The sequence below is a fragment of the Abramis brama genome (assembly GCF_963993115.1).
Source record: "Abramis brama genome assembly, chromosome: 11".
Classification (NCBI taxonomy): Eukaryota; Metazoa; Chordata; class Actinopteri; order Cypriniformes; family Leuciscidae; genus Abramis; species Abramis brama.
Genome location: NC_139973.1, coordinates 9,048,608 through 9,073,172, shown reverse-complemented (window position 1 = coordinate 9,073,172; position 24,565 = coordinate 9,048,608). Strand labels below are relative to the sequence as shown.

Below are 24,565 nucleotides of genomic sequence, written 5' to 3'. Positions count from 1 at the left end.
GACCCCAAACTTTTGAACGGTATAGCGTAAATGACAAAAACGGAAAAAAAGAAGAGTAGCCTATATGTATATGTGAAACCAAAGTTCGCAGCACAAACCACAGTGTGCAAGTCCAATTTTCTGCTCAGTTTCTTTTTTGTATGGTTGTTTGCATGATCTTTTAAAGAAATGGCTTGACAAGCACAGTCTTCTTTCCTGTGCTGAGGTATTTCCTATTTACACAGGAAGTTGGGGCGGAACATAACGAAGGGGTCCTTTTTTAAAATAGCCAATAAACTTTTTTAAAAGCATACAGATAGTTGCATATAGATGACCTCAAAGCTAACAGACATGGATTAAAGCCTCAAAATTGCAAAAAAAGAAAAGAAAAGTAAAACGCTGTTTATATCAAACACTAGTCAGGGAACAGACATTGCAAATGGCACAATTCTGAACAGACTTTTCACGCCTTCAAAAAAGCAGAAACTCGTTCAATAATTTCTGTTCACATGTCACTAGTTAAGAAAAATAAAAAAGATTTGGGCCACATTCAGCCAAGGTGTGATCACTGCTCAAAGGTCTTATTAAACAGTCAACCGACCTGTACAGTTCAATTATTAAATGTTATATTCTGCACAAGCATGTGAGGCTACAGTCAAATGCATCTCAAAGATATTACAAAAACGAGGTAGAAAAGCTCTGAAAGGTGTCGACTAATGTAACTAATGGAATGTATTAAAGTACCGCGTTGTGCCTTAAGATCTTTCCTAACCTAAATAATTAGTCAATATTAAAAAGGTTAAATTCAACAGCAAGAACAGCTTTCATGTCCTCATGTTGAGTCATAAATGTAGTTCCCTCATTAGTCATAACCCATCTGCAACAATTATGAGTCCTAAAAGTGCTTTTAAAGAAAGTGGAAAACCATGTGCAAGACGTTTAAACGAAGACCCTCTTCAATTACTCTCGTCACAGCTGCCTTGCTGGCCACTTTAAAACTGGACCCTGCAAAGTACACTTTAATGGACAAGCTCGAATCCACCTGCTTTCGCTTTCTGTTATGGTCATAAATCTGAATAACTAAATAATAATAACCTGCACTTAAACATATTTGGAGTGCTTTTTAACACAGATAGCCAAAAGTTTGGACTTTCATAAGAGCTAAATTTCCGTTAAACGCCATAAAAAAATAAATAAAAAAAAAATCAATATTCAAGAGGAAATAATCATACATTTTGAGTTCATTCGCATGCAATGTGAGGGATTAATGCATTACAACTCATCTAAAAGTTTTTTGGAAGAACATGTTGTTTTGTTTGTTATGTTTAATTCATGTTACCAACATGGAGCCGAGCCAATGTCACCATATTGACTTTCAAATCGGTGATCTCTGAACTAACGTGAAATTGTGTAGTTGGAAAAAGACAAGAGATTGATTTCCATAAGTCTCATAAGCACAACTGACTATGTAAATAGGGCTGATTTCTTTATGGGGGTGGGGGAAAATAGCTCGGCTCTCCATTTACATTATCAAATGACACAATTTACATTCATGTTTTCCATTTACTATCAATCAGTAACGTACACAGTTTTACTAGTGGGTAAAACTGTTAGAAGCACTTTTCTAGAACGTTGTCTAGCCAAGCTAGTAGGAATTGACTTTGCAGAAGCTCCATTAAACTCACAGTGCATCACAAAAGACTGACTAAAACATGTATTTCGCATCAAACATTGATGACAGAATTGAAACATTTGGATGCATATGTGGGTTAATGTTTGCTGAGCACTTGTTTCAAAGACAATATGCTAATAAGCACTAATACGGCATGTCATGCGCCACAAACGGATGCTTTTGTGACTGAAGGTCATTAACATATGAACATTTACTGTAAACAACAGCGTTTGAACATAGACTGGCACTGTGATGTGGGCAGTGTCATGGTTTGTTTGTTTTGTTTACACATCACACAGGAAGTGAAGGCCGTGAGAGACATGGATCAAAAACAACTGTGGTGGTATACTACGTTAAACTGTGTACAGTCTTCGAATTCAGACTAGAATTCAGACTATTCAACTAGAACTGACCTTGCGTACATGCTGACAGCATGCCGAAATACATCTAAACTGTGAGCACTTTCCAACAGATGTGTTTTACCTAGACAACTAAGTGACACTTACAAACATATGAATGTCATTGCATTAGGTAAGAATTAAATATTAAACCAAGTGGCATTTAAATAAATATGAATTTATTTATACAATTGGTATATAAAGAAATATATATATATATATATATATATATATATATATATATATATATATATATATATATATATATATATATATATATATATATATATATATATATATATATATATATATATATATATATATATATGCATTACCAAACACTTGAATAAATAAAAGAATAAATAAAAGGGGCATTTATTTTAAAGAAATACACGCATAAATGCATTAGACAGGAATTAAATATAAAAAGCAAATTTTGAAATAAATAAATAAATAAAATATTAAATAATAATAATAAATAATTAAATATTAAATCAAGTGGTATTTATTCTAAAGAAATACATAAAAGCATTTGATGGGAATTAAATATTGGCATTTGGCAAGTGGCATTTCTTTTAAATAAACTGCATTATGTAGGAATTAAATATTAAAACAAGAGGTATTTATTTTAATTCAATAAATAAATTATAACATTTCATAAAAAAATTGTTGGATTGTTTAAATTACATAAAGCAGAATTGCTGTTCATATAGTAATTGAAGGGGTGTGGGGGGGACTCGAGGGGAACTGACTTTATACGTTCACTAAAATGACTTTGGGATCAATTGGTTTAAAGTAATTACAAGAATATCTCATATAAAGTGCAGTTTTGAGTAGCGCATCTTTTGCTACCAAATGCCACTTGGTTTAATATTTAGTTATCTATTGCAATGAAATCAATTCAGAAGTGTGGCTAGAGTGTCCAAATGCGTTTTCACGCAGTTAAAACCGTAAGACGTACCGTTCAGCATCCACAGGGCTGGACCACTGCACGCTCCTGCCTGCAGAACAGACAGCAGGTAGAAAGACTGAGCAGACAAAGACGAGAGAAGGACATACAGGAAAAACATCAGTGAGAAATGAGGAAATCTACTGAAACTTTGAATCATCAGAGACTGGTGCTCCACATCCAGTTCCCAAAAAAAAAAAAAAAAAACTGATGTGGATTTTGTGCTAATTATCCAGCGATATTGTGATAGCTTTATCTCCAGACAAATCAAATGGAGTTTTCTTTTCGGAGAAGAACAAGGTAACGAGGGAGGGCACACGGAGAGAGGTCACTTTGAAATTGTTCATTAACCGCTTCCGTCGAGTTTATTTTCGCTCCGTGTTTAAATAATATCGCGATACATTTTTAGCATCTTAAGAGGGCAAAATTCCCTTGATTAAACAAATAATAGCACATTTACGAAAACTGTAATTGGGTTCAAATTGATTCGAGCGGGTGCTCTAATTGCATTTAAACACTCTTCCTCCCTAACCCTGGATTCACAGCTTCTTAATTACTGGCCCTCAAAACGCAAATCCCTCCGGCAGCAAGGTAGAAAAATAAAAATAGTGCGAGTTTTACGGCACTTTGTTAAACTGACCTATAAACTTTTTTTTATTCAATATAAATGAAGGCCCAGTGGAGACTGGGAGGGTGAGGTGTTGAGGGAGTGCTACTAAACTCAGATTAGTCCAATCCCCTTCGGACTCCAATCCTGTCACTCATCTTCACCGACTTTCTCCCTCAAGTCCGTCCCTCGCTTTTTTAGCGCCGAGGGGAGGGAGAGGCAGAAATGTGTTTCCTGAGAGAGGTGGAAAAGGCACATCCTGATTAGAAGAACGGCGGCCCGCCTGGCCAGCGCGGACGCCCCTGGTGTCTGTCTTGCAGAGGCAGCAAAAGTTGCGAGTGCCAACTCAAACAGGGCCGGCGTGTGTGCGTGCCCGTTGTGGCCTTCCTGAGGGCGAGCTGCAGCTGGAGCTCTCTGAATAAAGGTAACGGGCAAAAGTCAACGCTACTGTAAACTCTCCACCCTCCCCCGTCTTTCACCAGGACGTTCCGAATCAAAAGAAGAAACGACCCCACCTAAAAACATGAGCATTGTTTTTTTCCCCTGCACTGCCTTCCCACGAATTACAAAGGAAAAAGTTTGTAAAGAGGGCAAGCACTCGCTTTATTCCCAGGCTTGTGATCGTGCCAAACAAAATGCCAGGAGAGAAAGTGACATTCAGTGTTGGTTAAAAAAAAAAAAAAAACAGCAGTTTAAAAGTGATTAGACTCTTTATTTCATTGTTATGAGCCTGACACCAGAGAGGAAACCAGAACAATCCATTCAACCGTGTTTTCCTTTTTTTCCTCCCTTTTTCTTGCTCTCTGAATTTAGAAACACTAATTAGTTTTGCTCTCATAAACCCAACCTGAAAATGGCCAATTAGATAGTGTGAAGTAGGAGACGTGCTGAAGAAACAAGTGCTTGAAGGGGGAGAAAAAAAAAGAGACGACTAAAAACCTCATCATCCTTCAATTACAGCTTTACATGCGTCGCAACGGAGAAGAAGAAAAACATTTCACACTTTCCATGCGGAACATATGCAGGTTTGGCGTTCGAGCCGTTTTAGACGGGAAAAGGCTACATGGACGTATGGCAACATAACAGTGTTATGTAAATGAAACACGATAATGCTTCATCTGTATTGGTTGTTATTCAAGTCTCTTGGGTTCTATTGAGGTCACCACACTAACCGAACCACCTGGCTAACCACAGCAGCAGCTGGGCTTTAGTGTAGCGACCAGCCTGACCAACGCGTTCCCCTAAACCACCTGCATTAATCTGATATACCAATTCCCCGTTTCAAGGGTACCTTCACGCAAATGACGGAAAAAAGGCTGCTTTTGTTTTCAAAAAGGGGCTGTTTAGGTTTTGGTGCCAGGTGGCTTATTTTCATACAGAGGACGTCATAAAAAAATTAATGATAAACTTGAGCAAAATTGTCTTCAGGAATTTTTGGGGCCGGTCCCTTGAGTTGACCCGGGCGAGTCTTTCATCAGTGTCAGAGCGAAGACTGATGGCCTGTCAAAAGAAAAGCCCTCCTCCATTTCTGGCCGGCTCCTGGGCTGGGCAACGCGGCTAAAAAAAGGGGTCTGGCCGAAGCGGCGCTCAACACTTTTTGCCGGGAATGAATTCTCAGATGCCGGGGTTGCTGCCAACGTCCTTGCAGCCAACGGCTGAGAGGGCAGCAGAGTTCATGCTAACTGCAGCTTGGACCTGCGCTGAACATCTGCTCATGAATGAGCCGGCCGCCTACTAAAAAAGTGCTGCAGCACTACGAGGGCCTGCTGATGAAAAATTCAACGCTCTCTTTCTCCTGGCACGCTTGTTTCGCGTCTATTCTCCTGAGCCCGACCCTGCGGAATCATATTAAGAGAATCTGCGAGCACGCCGCAGAGTTTATCTGGAAGAACAGCTGGCGTTGAAAAAGGGATCTGCTGCTTCAAGAGAGCTCGGGGATTTTCGCACAGAGATCTCCCGTCACGTACACCGTTTGTCCTTGAAGAAGGGAGAAAAGGGTTAAACATCCAAGTAATATGCTGGGAGAGGCGGCTACATTTAGCAGATTACCGTAACTCGTGGAGTGACGATAACGAAGACCATGTGACAGTTGAAAGGATGGACAGGATCAAACTGTGTTTGAGTGTCGATATAGGTTTACAACCATTGTGTTAACATCACGCATGATGGGTTTTTTAATTCTTTCATGGCTTCTGCTTAAAACAAGACAAATTTCCAATGATGTAAAAAAACTGACAAAGAAAGTTTTTTTTTTTGCTTATTGGGTACCAGGCAATATAGCTAAAAGCCTTTTGCTGCTATTTAATATATAATCTCGATATTTATTCATGCTTAAAAAACAGCTTACAATGGTGATTTATTTATTTTTTGTCTCCTGCATAACATTAAATTATCACTGTGATATATACAATGTATCATTATATTAACAGAAGCAAAATTCCCAGGTCATAGTCTAGATGTTGCAAAAGGACAAAAAAGGCATAGAAGAATGGCTGACTCTAAAGACTGTGCCCTCTCCCCAAAACTGCAATTTCCAGGTATAGATAATCATAGTCTCCACTTTACTTTTTAAGTCCAGCTAAATATTTGATTTCCACAATCAACCAAGCCATTAGACCTACAGGAGAGTCAGAGGTTTTCTTTGGAAACATCTCCCTACATATAACTATGTAATAGCAGGAGTTTAAGGAAGTGGTCAAACTGAAATAACCGATTACCTCACATTCAGTAATTTCGCTTCTGTCTCGGGCCAGAATAGGTTCAGCTTAGTGAGCCATAAACATTTTGTTTGTGTACAGTGCGCCGTGGTAAAATGCGGAACAAAGCCTACAATGTTTGGTTTCCATGTTTGCAGATGGGCAGATTTTTTTATAGGCATCAGGTAAAAAAAAAAATGGGGAAGCATTAAAATAGGTATTACACATTATTTGTTTCCGATTGGAACGTTCCGACTTCCTTGAGAGACTAGAGAACAAAAATTGCAACATTTGTCATACAGTAATGCTGGTCGTGCTTTTAATATGCAAATAGTCTGGCCTTTTTTTTGTGCACAGCTGTGATTTTTGTCATGCACCTATAGATCAGTTTCCACCAAAAATCCCCGTTTTAGCACAACATCAGATGTTTTCACCAAAAAGAACGTGACATCGCATAGGTCTGATGTGCTTACCAGACCACAATTTGTTACCAAATACACCTGCTAGACAAAACTATATTCTCCAAAATAGAATTTTATTTATAATTTTCTGAATAAAATGAATGCAATTACCCATGCAAATCTTCCCACAATACACAAAAAAATGTGTTTGACTGATTGTCAGTCCACTGTTAAAGGGAAAGTTCACCCCAAAAAGAAAATTCTATCATCATTTACTCTGTAAAAAAAGATTTTTCAAAGTCGTAAATAAAACAAAGCATTACAGTATGTTTTACAAGAAAATACTAGTCTTTTTGCCTCAAAATTTCACATTTAATTTCGAAGTGAACTAGTTTCAAATTAATTCCTACACCAATTTGTTTTATTGTGTCATTCCAAACATGCATTCTTTCTTCACTGAATCACTAAATAATATATTGTGAAATGTGTTTTTGTCCAAATAATAAAAGTCAGATGGGTCCCATGTTGTTTTGAAAACAGCTTCTGCAGAAGAAAGAAAGTCATGCAAGTTTGGAACACCATGAGTGTTATTAAATGAACTCGCTCTTTAAATGGCTGCTAAGATGTTCTGAGCAGTTGTTATTGCATTGCTATGTGGTTGCAATGTCAAAAGAAGCTTTGCTTTGCATGCCTCCATCTTTTCTCTGTGTGTCTGAGAAGTTTGCAACTTCAAGACCACAATATGTCTGGCTACAGCCTTCAAAAACATTTTAATATAAAACAACTAGCATACAAATTCAATATTATTGTGTTATTAAAAGTCAGCACTGAGGTAAACGTTCAATAAGCCATCCTATCAGATCAAGAACTGTGTTTTATCTTTTTAATACATCTAAATGTGTCAGTAGTAGGGAGCGAGAGAGAGGGAAAAATTGGTAAATATGACTGCTTAAATTTAATGCAAACATTGTTGACACATAATGTAATTTAAGTTGGGTAGTGTGAATGAAAGCCCAGCAGGGGTAATAATACCCTCCTAATGAGAATCCTCGTTCACTGTAGACCTTGCTGAGATAGCCATAATGCATGGCTTTTTTAATAAAATAATTGTTACAGTTATTAAAGATGAATCTCATCAGAAGCAGGATGACAAAATAATTCATTACCAAAAGCATGGCTTTAAATAGCTGCAAATTAAATTTCATACAGAAAATATGCCTGTAGATGAATGGGATCGTTATTTCATAAATATTGGATTCAGTGTGCCCTTGGAAGACCAAAAAAAAAAAAAAAACACATCCGAACATCCATTTAAAAAGTTCACTGCGAAACGCAGTTAATAAATGACTCTAAAACCACAAATAATTCTAACCACATATTTTAATTTGACAAAGGAAGAAAAAAAACAGCAGCAATGTGAATCGAGTTTAAAGGTCCGGGTCGGCGCGATATAAGGTTTGATAACGGGGTGCTTAATGCGGATAACGCCAACATATAATTACTCAGATTATTTAGAGTTCCTGCTGTTTACTGAAGGCGCAGAAACTTCCCAGCAAGCACTTGGCATCTCCTGTCCTCTCTCACACACACAAACACACTCACACACAGCAGGATGTAAAGAGGAAAGCTTTATTAAGATCCTGCAGCCATAAAAGAGCGGGGTGACTAACCGGCTGCATTAGCGTCTAAAAGCCAAAGTTATTTAAACCCAATAAAACACTAATACATTGTTTGAGTGGAAGTTACAGTGAAGTTATCTTCACCTTAATAACATCACGGCCAGCTTGATGTTGTTTAGATCAATAAAGCCCATTACAAGAACAGGCCTCAACATAGATAACAGTGCTCAAGCGCAGTGATATAACACTCTATGGCATCTCAAAGAAGAAAGGAACCTTCTATTAAATAAAGAGGCCAATGGAAGGCCAATCGTAAGGCATGGTAATCTGATAAGAGGTGAGCGTGAGTGTTTTTAATACATGCTGCATTTGAATACACTGGGACGGTGGTTTGTGGGAGCCGTGTCGATGGTGAAGTGAGGTGGCACCTGTTAAGATTACGACCCTTCTTGACCCCATCAGGCCTCCCCCAATCTTATTCTGGCGGATACTCTCAGTCTAAGCTTGAACTCTACCACTATATCAGTAAATGTGGACAGACATTTCAGTCTGACTAAGCTTTGCATTTTCCCAAACTTTGTTCCATTTGCAAAACGTACAAAACTGTGGAACATAAAAGAAGATATTTTGAGAAAAGATTTTTGCGACATTTTTTAAACTGTTAAGATTGCTGTGTAATTATTTTGTTAAATCATGAATAGACAATAATATGAAATAAAATATAATGTAAATATATCTATATACAATACTACAATATCGATAATATTTTTATTTCATTATTTATATGTTAAGTACACCTTCTGTTGATGGATTTTTTCAAAGATTTTAAACAGCTGTACAGTATTTTCAGAATATTGAGTGAAAACATAACTTCTGGTTCAACCAATAGCTTGAGTCTGGGAGCGGGACCACTTGCCAGACTGACCAATAGAAGATAAGGGGTGTTCCGCCAATTTGTTTGGAAACAATCATTTTTCGCAGTTATATTTGGTGTCGCTACAGTGACATGGAAATTACACAAATCAGGTTTATGTAAGTTTACAGAAACCATTCCGGCCTCAGTTAAAAAATAAAAAGGTAATTGTAAGATAACATTTAAAAAGGTACACTATGTAACTTTTGGCCCCCCAAGCATTTTGCAGAATAAAATCGTTTTGGTTGTGCTTCGGTGTGTCTGTGCGGATGAATATGGTTAACCTACTGCTCATAAAACATTCACTACTAGGCTTAAGAAATATAACCAATTTAGATGGAAAGGATCTCAAGCTGACTAGCTGAAGACGTTACTGTAGCTATACCCATCAACTCTTTCCCCACCAGTGAATTTGAAAAAAAGTTGCCAGCCACCGCCCTAATTTTGTATAATTTTCACAATTTAAATGGCCCCCAGAATCATTTGTTTTTTTTTGAGTATCTTAATACTGAACATGTCATTTCTCAAAAGAAATAACAGAGCCTCTGCTTGAAAAAAAAAAAAAAAAAAAAAAAAAAAAAAAACGCTTGTTTCTGCTGCTCTTTTTTTTTTGCCTGTGTTTTGATCCAGAGATTCTTTACTCTTTCAGAAGACGCGTAATTGCGCCCCCTACCATTTAACATTGAAATTTCGTAAATGGAGGGGAAAGAGTTAGACACAGTAATTACTTGAAAATAAATTCCAGCACAGTGCTAAAACAATCATAATGAAATCACCCTTAACAATAATGCTTTAAAATCAAATATGATAGAGAGCTACACGTGATTTATCAGTTCAATAAAATACCTACTATCCTGTTCAGAAATATCCCTCAGTTCTCTGCATCGCCAAAAAGCCAAGCCGATGTTGACTCTCGTTTTATTACAAGCTCTTTATTACGAATGCGACGAGATAGCGTTCTCTTTTTGCCAGCTGACTCGCATCTATTCTGCTTTTTTTTTTTTTTTTTTTACACCAATTCCCCGGAGATTCAAGATTTAGCTGCTCCATGTCAATCTTTCTCACTCACTGTGGCAACTAACCTATGCCACTCCCACATGCGTCAACTTTTCTCCATTTACGGATATGACAAGACATGGGCGATATATGTATGCAATTTCCCGTGATAACCATCTCACTAGGTCTATAATATAAACACTTATAACAGGCTGGCTTACCATAATGAATCAGGGTGAGACAAAAACATGGTTTGGAACAAGAACTGATGATGTATTGACTTATTTAAAATGTTAATTTTAAACAAAAAAAGTTACATAGTTTACCTAATATATCTAAAAAAAATTTTTTTAAAACATCACATTGTGAGATTTAATTGTCACAGAGATACATAGTCACAATTACTTGAAATAAAGTCACTTTTTTTTTTTACTCTGAGGCAGAAACAAATGTCCATATGATTTCTCATAGTTATACAGTATGTGAGGGTTTGCCATTTGAACGAGGGCCTATGTTCTGTGCTGGTCCACCAGGTGATGCTCTGACATCTCACCGTAACATCTGGCGCCTGATAACATGATAACATCCACACATAACAGAGACACAAATATTTCAACAGACATAAAACCAAATAAATTCCTTTGTATTGCATACACAATACCAAAATATCTACCATACCGATGTGGTGCAGTAATAGACGATAATGCTATCATCGCAGGAATGGTAAAACAATGACATTCACCTTGCACTATGCTGAATTCAAACAGTCCTGGCCAGGACACTCTGTTCTGTGCAAATAAACCAAGCGAATCAACTTTTCATTGTTGTTGTTTACCCAATTCTAGCTATCAAGCTTGACTCCAGACAGCCTTTCAGAAAACTGTTTCGGTGTGGTCAACAGACAGGAAGTGATGAAAAGCATAAATGGTTTTGAAAGGGAGAGCGAGACAATGTGTGTGTATTGAAGTGTGTATAACAGTGTGTTTTTTCTGGTGAGAGGTGCAAACAAAGGCCTGAGGATTGCAGGTCTGACAGACACCCTTACACAAAACCACAGGAAAGACTGTTTTGATGTTACCTCTCACACCACACGCTCTGTGATAAGAAAGAAGAAAAAAAAGGAAGAGATCTGTAACACAGGGTTGAAAAGTCCCTTCATGGGGGTTTCACTGCTGCGTGTTTCAGAAGAAAGGGCCCGTCGGCACAGCGCAAACAATAAATATGCTGCGTGATCTTGGTGTAAGGTCTACCAAACGTGACTGTTTTCAGTCCGTCTTCATAAACTCTCACACATCTTGTTTTGTGTTTGTTGACATCTAACGTACTAGTTAAAAACTACCTTGTTGAATGCAAGCTATAGTTAGAACATATTAAACCCATCATCAAGGTAACACACAACACTAAAAAAAAAAAAAAAAACGCATAAAATGTAACAAAGCAAGCTAATGTACATCACCTATAAGAAAAAGGAGAAGAAACAAAACTATTTAATTAAAAAATATAATCATATGTGATGTCACACACCTCTTGGAATGTCCTGTTAGTTTTTTTCATGGTAAATGATATGGTAAGAAAGTTTTTACTAGCAAAAAACATCAATTTGACAGTATTTTATGGTAAAATTACATAACGCAAATGTTAAAGGGAAAGTTCACCCAAAAATGAAAATGTTGTCAATTTACTCACCCTCATGTTATTCCAAACCTGTATGAGTTTCTTTCTTCTGCTGAATTCAAAAGATGATACTTTGAAGAATATGGGTAACCAATGAGTTGATGGGCCCCATTGACTGAATGATATGAAAAGAAAAAAATTCTACGGAAGTCAATGGGGCCCATCAACTGTTTGCCTACTCATATTCTTCAAAGTATCTTCTTTTGTGTTAAGAGGAAGAAAGAAACTCACACAGGTTTGGAACTATTTTTTGGTGAACTATCCCTTAAAACCATTTATAGTTTTGTCTGACAAAAACAAAACAAAAAACAATGATTTATTTAAAGTTGAAAATGCAGGTTTAGTTGAGTTTAAAACTATTCAGGTGAGCGTCGACTGCATCTGGGTGTCTGTGACTGAAACTTCCCCCTGCATCTTTCTGCTTTTGTTTTTCCGTTAGCAAAATGTGACCCCACTAAAAGCCACAAAAACGTCAGGGCATTCCAAGATCGGTGCCATGTCTCTTCGTTGTGGTATGACTGGGCTGCCCACATATTGATTTACGCAACCCGAATTACCTTTCTGCCGTCCCGGGGGGCGACCAAAAATCTCTGTGCAAATTTGCTCAGCCACTCCGCATGCAGAGGAAGAGTCGGTAACTTGAGATCGAGCTGGTCCAAATGGATTCCTGTGAAGGTGACGATAGAGAATAATATCTCCGCAGAGATGATAGTTTTTGACAGTGTAATATTACTGGACGATAAATATACAGCGCTGAGGAGGCGAAAAAAAAGAAAAAGAGAGGAAAGCTGCCGCCAGCTGAGTACGAAAGCATAAATAAGGTCTTTTACCTTCGTCAGTTATCCGTCTTTTGACACGCAAGCTGAGCACACTGTAATTAACACGGAAAGAGATAATGGGGTCTCTACCCGCTGATCAATCTGCCATATAGATCATCCGTCTCTTTTACAATGCCACGTTAACATTATTTTTTAAAAAGAGTGAGAAAAGAAATTCAGCCACAGATATTAGCCTTTTTTTAATAGCTACTGTAGCTTGATACGGTACGGTCTATGGGTTTATTGACATGGCTGTTTACACCATGTTCACAAAAGAGCCGCTCTTTTCTGCATACAGCACATAAATACATACATCAATGCAAAATGGTGCAGTCCGTAAGACTGTATTGACTGACTATTGGGTCTGCTAGATAATGGACTCAAAAACAAAGATGTGAATTGTGTTTACAAGAGACGAAACTAAAGAGCCACATGACAGAAATGCTACAACTCTACTCAGGAAGCATAAGCTGTAGTGTAGTGTGTGTGTGTGTGTGTGTGTGTGTTTCTGTAACCCAACCGGGAGATAAACAGGCCTGTTGTTTGTTTGGATTTCTCAGCTCTGCACATGTTTGTCAGGTCTAGATCCACTTTCACAGATTTACTGCTCCTGTCCCCTCTGGCCTAGTGTACACTAGTGTTCTCAGAGACCGCTTTAATGGACAGATTCCTGTTCCTGCTCTCCAGGGGACAGGCACAAACACGTCAGCTACATGAAGATCTAGTTGAGCCGTAGCCTAGTGGTTAGCGCACATGCTCTGACACTTCGGGTTTGTAAGTTTGAGCCTTGCTGGTGTAATTCTGCATGCTGTTGCCCCTTTTCACTATTCTGGTACATTACTTCCTAGTGTACCATTCAAAACAAATTATATTAATTAAATGTTATTATATTTTATTAAATAGAATTACATTACCATTCAAAAGTTTGAGGTCAGTAAAATCTTTTAATGTTTTTGAAAGTCTCAAATGATCCCCATGACTTTTCTCAAAAATACAGTAAAAACAGAAATATTGTAAAATATTATTATGATTAAAGATAACAGTTTTCTATTTGAATATGTTTTAAATTTGAATTTATTTCTGTGAAGACAAAGCTGAGTTTTCAGCATTATTACTCCAGTCTTCAGTGTCACATGGTCCTTCAGAAATCATTCTAATATGCTGATTTGGTGTTCAAGAAATGTTTCTTATTATTATCAATGGTGAAAACGGTTGCACATTTTTTACAGATACTTTTTTTATGGGACTTTTTTAACAGAGTTCAAAAGATCAGCAATTATTTGAAATATAATTTTTTTAACAATGTAAAAGTCTTTAATGTAACTTTTGATCAATTTAATGCATATTGCTGAATATAGTATTCATTTCTTTCAAAAAATGTTTGCTGACCTTTGAATGACAGTGTATAGACAAAAAAAAAATTATTATAAAACAGATAGTTATAAATGGATAGGAAAAATCATATTTTACTTCAATGTCCTGTATGCCCAGCGTGGACCAAGGAGTTCCTGGTTTAAATCAGTCTGACGAACCCTTCACTGAATGAACTCACTAAATCAGACAAGAGCTCTTATGAATCATCTTCTGACTCACTTGCTAAAAAAAATAATAATAGTAACATTAATTCTTTTTTCTTTCTTTTTTTTTTTTTTTACTATTTTTGGTCGCATAAGGAAAATCTTACTGATCACAAACTTTTGAACTTTGGTGTATATGTATAGGAAATCCAATAGGTGCATCCAATTAAATCCACAAAAATATGGCAAATTAGGTGCTATATCAAACAGTGAACATCATCCACTACAGAAAGTAGTTTAACAAGGACAAATCATAACACCTTGAAATCAAAATACCATATCTCCTTAATAAAGCTTTCATGATGTTCAATGTATTCATCATTACCCAAAGTCTGCTCTCTCAGCTCAAACTTCACAGAATTTGTCATTAGTGCAAGGCTAAACGGTCAGTGCGCCACTTCTCCTATTTAGACAAGCGATCCGTGAATAAAAAGTAGATCTGATGTCTCATTGCGTTTTTAGGCCTCATTAAGGCCATTAACCTTATATGATTAGATGGAGAATTTTAATGTCAAAGAACAAGTCACTTGGTCTCCCATTGCATATTCACAAATAGATTTCACAGCCTTTTCAAAAAAAAAAAAAAAAAACTCACTATTCTCCTTTTCTAAGAAAAAAATAAATAAATACTGATATCTCTGATGTAAGATGACAAAGAAGTTGAAATTGGTCCCATAAACAGGAATATGACGAAGGAAGTGTATCTGATTTACATCGGCCTGTTGATTGTTTCTGGGGTTTGTGGAGGACATCCACCTCAAATGACTATGAGCGTCACATGCTAATCGCTGATTCAATGCTATACAGCACTGGTAGGATGTTTGATTCTTCTTGTGGGACTGCATTTGGTTCACTGCGGTGACTAGAAAGGTAAAGGGCCCAAAAAACCCAACACATGACCTTTCTACATATCTGAGACAATTAAACACCCCCCACGCTCACACACCCTCGACAGTCCTTCATCCTCCGCTCTCTTTCCCAGTGACCTGCGCTAACCTGTTCTCATCTCTCTTCACCCAGACAGGAAACAGCGTTGAGGGTGTGCTGGTGGATCCAGCCCAGAATCTAGACCAGCTCCACAATACAGGCCACCACCCCGAGCTCCAGCCTGCCCCCATCAGACCGAAGCAGGGGGGCACATCCTGTGTGAAACCGCATTCTTAGCTAGCATCACACTGTAAATAAATGCTTTCTCTTTTATTTGCTCTCTCTCTCTCTCTCTCTCTCTCTGCTTCCGTCAACTGTCACAGCCTCTGCCTCCAATCACCTTCGAGTCCAAACAGGAAAGTGAAAAGAGAGGGGAGAGATAGGAGATATGGGCGTTAATTTGCTGCTCGCTGCAAGTTGCTCTGGTGCTTCCTACAAACACACACACACGGCCAGCTGCCTAGGACTCCATCCCGGACTTGTGTTCTTTTCCTGATGCTCACTGTTACGACATGGGCCCACCGCCGGCCAGCGAAACAGGAAGTTAGGAAGCTAGGTGTAACAAAGCTTTTGTGAAGGCGGAGAAGGGACAGTGAATAAGACTGAATAAACACCACTAAAGCAGTCATTAATATCAGACTGATTTGCGGTTATATTGCAGAGCTAATCTAACAGAGAAAGTCACAAATGAGATCTCTTTAATATCTCAATTGTTACTCCCACAAAGCAATGAGCTTAAAAGGAGAGGAACTGAAGATGTTTGCCTTGCTGATTTTTCTCTTGAGAAAAAGACTAATATTTGACCTGTCGCAAGAGTTCCGCAGAGATCTCAACACACTTAAAATTAAAGGTTCCAAAAGGAGGTTATCATCGCAATGAAACAGAACATTGAACAGTTTTCCACAGAACCATTTTTTCTTAGTGTTAAGAACATTAATAATCTAAAGAAACTTTTTCCACAATAAAAATAAATAAATTGTGCAATGGGACTTTTAATAAAGAACCTTTTTTAAGAGTGAATGTCTCAAAATATGCTCAGGATACAATCTAGTAAGTCTGTAATCAAAAGTCAGAGATTTCAATGTGATCTCAAACATTTCTAATCAAATTGAAAATTGAGCTGTGCCATTAACCTTTACAATGGTCCCTTGTTTCTATTTAAAATCCCCCCAATAAATTGAAGGTGAAACATTGTTTAAATTTGATACATCTCTCATGCATGTTAAAATACGTATTTTAATGTGCATGTAGCCTATCTCTTGTCTATATGTGCTGTGTAAGAAATCACTGGGAAAGCGCCAAGAGCCTGACTCATTCGTGTTGCTAGATCTTGCAAGCAAATCAGCAAACAAGAACAAGCTCATAAAATTTTTTTTAAAAAATAAATGGAAATGCTTAAGACCGAAATATTGCTCACTTTAACAACTCCATAGACTGGATTGCTTTGGGTCAAGCTGAAACAAGACGACCAAAAATTAAATTAATATTTTTAAACTTTCACAGTTTCTGGAATGAGTCGTGCTCCGTACACACAGAGCGATAATTTAGGGGACTCACTCTCGCTTTTAAATGTGGTTTTCACTCCTGAGACTGAACTGTGTACGTGGCAAAAAAGCTCATTTGTGTCTTTTTATTTAGAAAAAAACCTCTGAAACCAAGTCATTACTTGAAGTTCTCAGTTATGTTTCATTTACGTCTCCTGAGATATTAAAGACCTTTCTTTCCTGTTTATCTAGAAAGAAAGAAAATATTTGTGTGAAAATGCATGACTAATTTACTGATTTAGCACTGACCTTTTCAAAGAAATGACACGTATTCAAAAACGAACATAATTAATTTATCAAATCAAGTCTTATTACAGAGAAGTGAATTAAGAGAAATATGACAGGATGGGAAACAAACTTGCTGCAACTACAAGGACGTACAACAAAGGTGTTCATAAAATCAGCCCTGAGTGAGGTGGACACATACAGCATTGAGCCTGCAGTGTGTGTTACACAGAGGCAATTAAGGTAGGCTACTGATCTAATGAACTTTTTAGTGTGTGTGTGCTGTGTTAAGTTGTGAAGCGGGCCATATGTTGAGCCACTGCTAAATGAGTGTTGAGTTTCAGTTGCCCGGTCAGAGGGCTGTAGGCCCAATGTAAATGTATGCGTGTGTGTCCGGCCCTGTGGATAGCCGTCAATAACCAGATGCTTGGAAAAAGAAAAACATCACACAGTACTTGCATTTCCATGCCCGTCGGGGTGGTCTTGAACTGTGTGTGGGGGGCTGCTAGGCTGTTGTTAATTGCACAGCCACAAATATGCAACTGGCCAAAACATGATTCAATCTGTACTCAATTCACTAAACAGCATTTTTCTGCTTGACTGACTGATGGGCAATGGTACAATTACAATGATTTGCTTAATCTATCTGTCAAACCAATCCCAGAGGATAATTTTATTGCTCAAGGGTTGCTCTTTTTATTTTTTTAGCTCCGGAGACTTGGAGACATGGAGTTACTCTTCAAAGTTCAACTTTGTCTCAAATGTTCCTCCATGAATGAAATGACAAATTGTCATACAGTAAGTGTATAGAGCAAAAATATTAAAGTCGATTGAATAGGTCAGATAACGTGATTGTGGGAGAATTTCATGAGAATTTTTGAGATCATATTGGTATCTCTGACTTTTTGTATAGCATGGATTGAAACTCTAGGGCAGTAGTTCTCAACAAGGTGGCAGAGGTCTCAGAATGACATAAATTGAATAATTAATTTAATATATTAACATTACCAGTTTCTGCTAAAAGAAAAGTTTGGAAAAAAGCAATTTTGTCATAATTCCATTGAATATTGTGTTGGACAATGGAGTCAAAAAGGTTGAGAATCACTGCTCTAAAGCAAATAATGTACATGCAATACTTCTGGGGTGTTTATCAGGAGTCAAGTCACTTTCCATTTATTCTAACTACTGTGAATGAAAAATAAAGAGATGTCATAGAGATCTCATTCCTGATTTCTCTTTCCTATAGGATGAAATTTGCTTTTGATGAGCATCAAGGTCCAATTTAATATTTCTCTCTATCACTTTACAATCAGATGAACAAAGAAAATCATTGTCAGCAAAGTGAGATGTTAATCACTGATGGTGAGAATATGTGGAGATGTCTTGGGCTAGTCCAACTCAAGTGCAGGGGTGTGCTGAGATTGTCCAAAGTTTATTACAGATTGTTTGTAAGTTTATTATTAGTAGATGATGAGGAAATGGTAGCATCTGTTTTATTGTTGCTTCAAATTAACCTTCAACTCTGGAAAAAAAACGGTTGGGTGACCTCTCTATTTTGAGAGATATTATTCATGCCTCCCTACATACACACTCACACGCATACGATCACTCTGCATAGTGAAATGTCAGAGACACAAAGGGCATACCAACACACACAAGACATCATGAGACCTTTTGAACACACAAGTTACAATAAATTATGGTGAGAAATTACAGTATGTGATGCATTTTAGTAACTAGTTACTAAACAAAAAATGAGAAATGTAGTAACTAACTTTTTACATTTTCTGAAGAGAATGAGAGTTGTGTTTTCCAACATGAGTGGTTGCTAGGTAGTTACTAGAGGTGTAACAGTTCAAATAACTCACGGTTCAGTTTTTATCGCGATTTTAGGGTCATGGTTTCGGTACGGTACGATATGTGCTGTGTTCAGGGACTACTGTAATTTAAAAATAAAATAAAGATAAGAACAAATACAATAGATCATTGATACAAATAAAATAGTTCTTTTCAGGTTTTTCGGGTATTTAACAGTAGTTTTCAGGTACAGAATTTGAAGTAATCAAATGTAAAACAACATTGCATATAATCTTCACTGTATAAATTAAATAAAGATTTATTATTAAAGTTACAAAAGCTATTCAGTCAAGAGTAGTAAGTGATTTCCTTGTCTTTTGTTGTTTAACATTAAAAACACAGACAGCAGGAATATTAGGCTGCTCTCACTGAGATACCTGTGCTTGCGTGCTATCAACACCTGGGGTGATGATGGCATAAATGACTGGTCAATTTAAATGTTAATTACATTTATATAGCGCTTTTCACGGCACTCAAAGCGCTTTAAATAGAATGGGGAATCTCCTCAACCACCACCAATGTGCAGCATCCACCTGGATGATACTGCGCCAGAACGCACACCACACACCAACTTATTAGTGGAGAGGAGACAGTGATGAAGCCAATCCGTTTATATGGGGATAATTGGGATGCCATTTTGATGGACAGAGGCCAATGGGCAAATTTGGCCAGGATGCTGGGGTTACACCCCTACTCTTTTTTCAAAGGAAATCCTGGGATTTTTAATGACCACAGAGAGTCAGGACCTCGGTTTAACGTCGCATCCATTGACAGAAACAGCCCAACTCTGTCTGTTTTACACTTTATTTTCAACAAACCGTATTATAGATGCGTATGCATCATTAGATTCGAGATGAACCGCGATGCAAGTGCATGCTAAACTGTGGGTGGAGAACGGTACGATTTTTCTACTGAGAACCGTTACACCCCTAGAAGTTACCAGGGTGTTCTGGGTGGTTACTAACTGGTCTTATGTAAAAAGAGGTTAAAAACAAGTCACAATGCAAGTATTTTTTATAGTCATTTTATAGTCTGGCAGACAAATACAAAACTCCTCTCTACAACAAATGCACGATTTGTGAAGGAATCATTCTTTTGAGACAGAATCGGTTCATCTAACTCTCAGAACAAGACTAAATGACGACTGAATCAAACTGAACTTCTCGAATTTAACTCACAAAGGTAAACAGCTCACTGCACAGGAAGCATTTTGGTGAAAAACAACTTTTATTTTGATCTGCTCCTCACACAATCCCATCGTAAGAATTTAAAAGACTTGTAATATAGCATGTGAGTCATATGGACCATGCTTTTGATACTTTCACCTTTCTCTGTGACCTTTTTGAAACTCGAAACCACCAGTCCCCATGTGAACTATTTGCATGGGAAAGAACAACCAGTAGAATGAAGAAAAAAAAAACATACAGGTTAGGAACAACATAAAAGGTGGGTAAATGATGAAAGAATTTTCATTTTTGCATGAACTATTTCTTTAAATATGATAGCGTATGGAGGAACGGTCCTGGAGCAAAACCGGTGGGCAAATGCACCATCAGCAGTTGTGCAAGTCAAATAAGGAAGGGAGGAAGAGAGAGAGAAAGAGAGAGAGAGAAAGAGACCCCTAAGTGCTTTCTCTCGCTGGCACAGAACAATGATTCACGCCATTGCCTGCTGTATCCCACAAATGAGGCATTACGTACAGCGGTTACTGCAGGAAATGCGTCCTCTCTGTTCCTCTCAACACTCATTTCATTCCCATCCTTCTGTTTTCCTCTATTCATCCTCCACTTCACATTGTATCAGAGCAGGCGGAAGGTCTCCCGCCACGATGGGCTGCAAAATAACAACTGTCACCTTCAGCACAATTCATTAAAGCAATTTAACGTTGCCGCCTTCCAACGTAATTTTTATAATTGAAATTTAATTCTCCTACGATATTATTTTTTGGAAGGAGGGGGTTAATTGACATTTGTGGTAATTAATTGCCAGGCAGAGAGATGTTTATGTGGAGAAGTTAAAAAAAAAAATGGCACGGAGAGCAAAAGAGAGGGGCGACGTGCTGAGACGGTCTCATCATCACAGCCGTCCCTCCTGCGGATTAAAGGAAAGGAGAAGGATGGAGGGATGGAAGGAGCGACTTCACCTCGCAGTCGGGGATTTAATTGTGCAAGGATTCCATTACCTCGGCACAAATGTCACGTTTGCTTCTGATCAGGGGCTTCTGATCAACCATTGAGTAGAAGAAAACAAACCCAGCCCAGATAAAAAAAAATATATATATATATTTTGAGAAAGTTTGGGGTTTCAGGATGACTGTTCTCGTAGACAAGACATAGGAGATCTCTTTAATGTGTCAGGATTTTTTTCTTTCTTCAAATTCTTCCAAAACTAAACACTTACAGTATGTCAACAAATGTTTTATTTGTTCCCTTTTTTTTCCCAAGGGCATTTTATGAGAAACTTCTGAGACAAAGTTGAGATTTAATTGAAGTGCATGTGAAAAAAACACGATGCAACAAATCATGTCTTCTGAGATATGAAAGAGTGATTAAAAAAAATCATCCGGGTGTAGTGAAATATGTACATCGTTATCACTCCAATGCAAAGAAAAAAGAAAAAAGATGCAGCACAGCAGATAATATTCAATCATGTGGTTTCAATGAAGAAAACTTTAGAGAACATACCACAGTCACTTGTATGGATGAGATTTACATTCCATTGTTCCAATCAGAATTCAGTAAAGGGAACACAGGGGTGGAACCATTGGATACGGTGCAGCCAACTCAATCTGAAATACAAAATGAGTAAAAGACAAGAGAGAGACACAAGTGCATATTAAGGTCAGCAAAATTACACACAGGAATTGATACCATTCTCTAAAGGTGGGGGAAGTCCCTTAAATTCACTCAACCCACATAAACCTGGATGATGACTCAAATGAGAAAGGAAAAAGGCAAAACGTGATGAAATCCGACCACAAATGCTTAATTTGGTGACAAATTAATTCCAGAACTGACCTAAATGCATCTTAACGCATTTTCAGATGTTCAACGGCAAGCATTTCTGACACTTGTGATATTTATACAGAACATCTGATTATCAGCTCAAATCTGCAGTGCTGTTCTGATGAATGGTAGTGACTCGAGGGACGACTCATCTAAGAAAATGCTGCGGCCACACACTACATGACAGAATTCTCTGGAACATTTTGTCAGATCCCGTAAGTCGGTGACACGTGGCTTAGACCAATCAGCATCAGTGGAGGTGATTTGCATAGTAAAACGCTTATTGCAGAGGTCAGCAGTTACTCAAGTGTGTTCTTAGTAAGAGCGACGGGGAGACAAAAAGAGAGAGTGACAGAAAAAGGAGGGGGTAAAAGAATGTGAGATGGTGAAAAAAGAGAGAGAACAGAAAGTGACGAAAACGGAGAGGAGTGTTTGTCCTCCGTTAACCCGGCGCAGGTCTGCTTGGAGTCATTTTATTAGTGCGATGGCAAATTGCTTGGCTATTGATGCCATGCTATTCAACAGAAGGCTAGGCGATACATTTAATATTTACGATGTATTTGAAAGTATTTTGATGGCAATATAAAATTAACCAACATTGTGAACATTGCAATGATTTTAATGCACTTTTTATTTGCCTATTAATTTTCCAAAAGACTACAGCACACCGGTTACTCTTGTCACAATGAGAGAGCCAAGACAGAGATATCTTAATAGTGCTTAAACATGACTAGCAAATGCAAATTGAATTGGGAAATTTGTGTGAATAAAACAAACATATTTCTTGTTTTAAACATTTATTAATATTGCTGTTTATTATTTTTTTGTACTTTCGGTTTGCAGTTTTATATTGGTGCAGGAATAAAAATAATAAAATACTGATTATTTAGTGAAAAACCGCATGCCTTGATGTCTTACTACATTTTACTATTTTTATTTCAAATATTTTGAATCAATTTAGCAACAATGTAAAAAAATAAAGACTTTGAGACTTTTTTGTATATTTCTCTCTCTCTCTATACACATATACACACACACACACACACACACACACACACACATAAAAAAAACCCACATCAGAACACTAAGATTTGAATAATTAAAAAAAAAAAAAAAAAAAAACTGGTACATACAAACTCAGGCCCATCCCTACCTAGAGGCCAAATATTCACAGTCTGCCCCCAACAGACCCAATAAAAATCAACTCTTGCATTACAGCTCATCTCCATGTAATTCCTCTGCATGGAATTCAGCAAGCTCTAACCCCCTTAGTTGGCCGAATTCCTCTGTTCCGTGTCGGGCGCTGAGCAGCTTCAGATAAGAGCCGCTCTGATTAGCCGCCCGCGTTCTTGTCATTGCTGCAGAAAATACACGATCCCAAAAGACCCCTCGCTGGTATTTATGACTCTCACATCACTGAACTCCAAAAATAGGGAGTTTAAAATGAGCAATAGGACATAGCTACAGGTATAGAGAGAGAGAAAAGGAGGGAGGAGTACTGTAGTATTTGAAGAAAAGCTAGAGCACATGAAAGTGAAAGAGAGGTGGAAACTACTCCAGGATAAAGATGGATCATCCAAACTTGGATGAGGAAGTGACAAAAAAAAAAAAAAAAAAATCAGCCACATTTATATAAACCTTTAAATAAAAATTGACATCTTTACCAACAGGAAGTAGAATTAAACAAACATGATCTCTTTGGCAGGATAAAAAAAAAAAACTAAAGACGTCCGTATGAATACATAACTATGGAAGCTTGTTTCTGCCACTGAATAATAAATAAATAAAAAAATAAAAAAAACTTTATCTCCTTTATCTCCTCTATCTACTTTATTTCTCACAATTCTGACTTCATATCTCGCAATTCTGAGAAAAAAAGTCACAATTCTGACTTAATATAACGCAACTGTGAGAAAAAAAGTCATAATTGTGACTTTTTCTCAGAATTGCGAGATATGAAGTCAGAATTGTGAGAAATAAAGTCGCAATTCTGAGAAATAAAGTCGCAATTGCGAGATATAAAGTCGCAATTGCGAGATATAAAGTCGCAATTCTGAGAAATAAAGTCGCAATTGGGAGATATAGAGTCAGAATTGCATGATATAAAGTCGCAATTGCGTGTTATAAAGTCAGAATTGTGAGATATAAACTATTCTGAGGTAAAAAAAAAAAAAAAAAAAAAGTTGTCTTTTTTTCCTTAGAATTGGACTTTATATCTCACAATTCTGAGAAAAGATGTCAGAATTGCGAGATATAAACTCGCAATTATGTGTTATAAAGTCAGAATTGCGTGATATAAAGTCGCAATTGCGAGAAAAAAAGTCAGAATTCTCACTTTATAACACACAATAGGCCTATGTCACACTTCCTGCTTCCGGAACACGGAGTAGGGATTCAGAACTTCCGGTCAACAGTATTTCTCAATAAGGATTTAGATTATCAGCCATAATGTCTAAACCATCCGAGGTAGACTGACCACGAGCCATGAGGTTGTGAAACGAAGGTTTTTGCTCCTGTAAAGCTATAAGTTTGTATGAAATCAACCTTGTTTTAAGGAAAACATGTTTTATCCGCGATCTTATGAAAAAAAAACTACACTACCCACAATCCTAAGCATAGCAGCAACGTCTGCTGATTGGTCCAACTCGCTGTTACCATAGAAACGTTTAACTTACTGGCGAACGGCCCGCCGCTGTTGTTGTAGTGCA

The 24,565-nt window shown here is 37.5% G+C and overlaps 1 protein-coding gene across 7 annotated transcripts in view; it reads right to left on the bottom strand.

The window, feature by feature from the left end:
- foxp1b (forkhead box P1b) overlaps positions 1-24,565 on the bottom strand; it is a 196,968-nt gene that overhangs the window by 146,615 nt on the left and 25,788 nt on the right. For 3 of the 7 annotated variants that reach the window (XM_084129454.1, XM_084129453.1, XM_084129448.1), the window contains exon 3: positions 21,537-21,640. The exons of 1 other annotated variant lie outside the window; for it this stretch is intronic. The gene's annotated coding sequence lies outside the window, so the exon portion shown is untranslated. Of the gene's footprint in view, positions 1-3,010; positions 3,078-12,461; positions 12,572-21,536; positions 21,641-24,565 lie in introns of all 7 variants that reach the window. 3 more of the 7 variants (XM_084129443.1, XM_084129442.1, XM_084129447.1) reach the window with 2 other exon arrangements.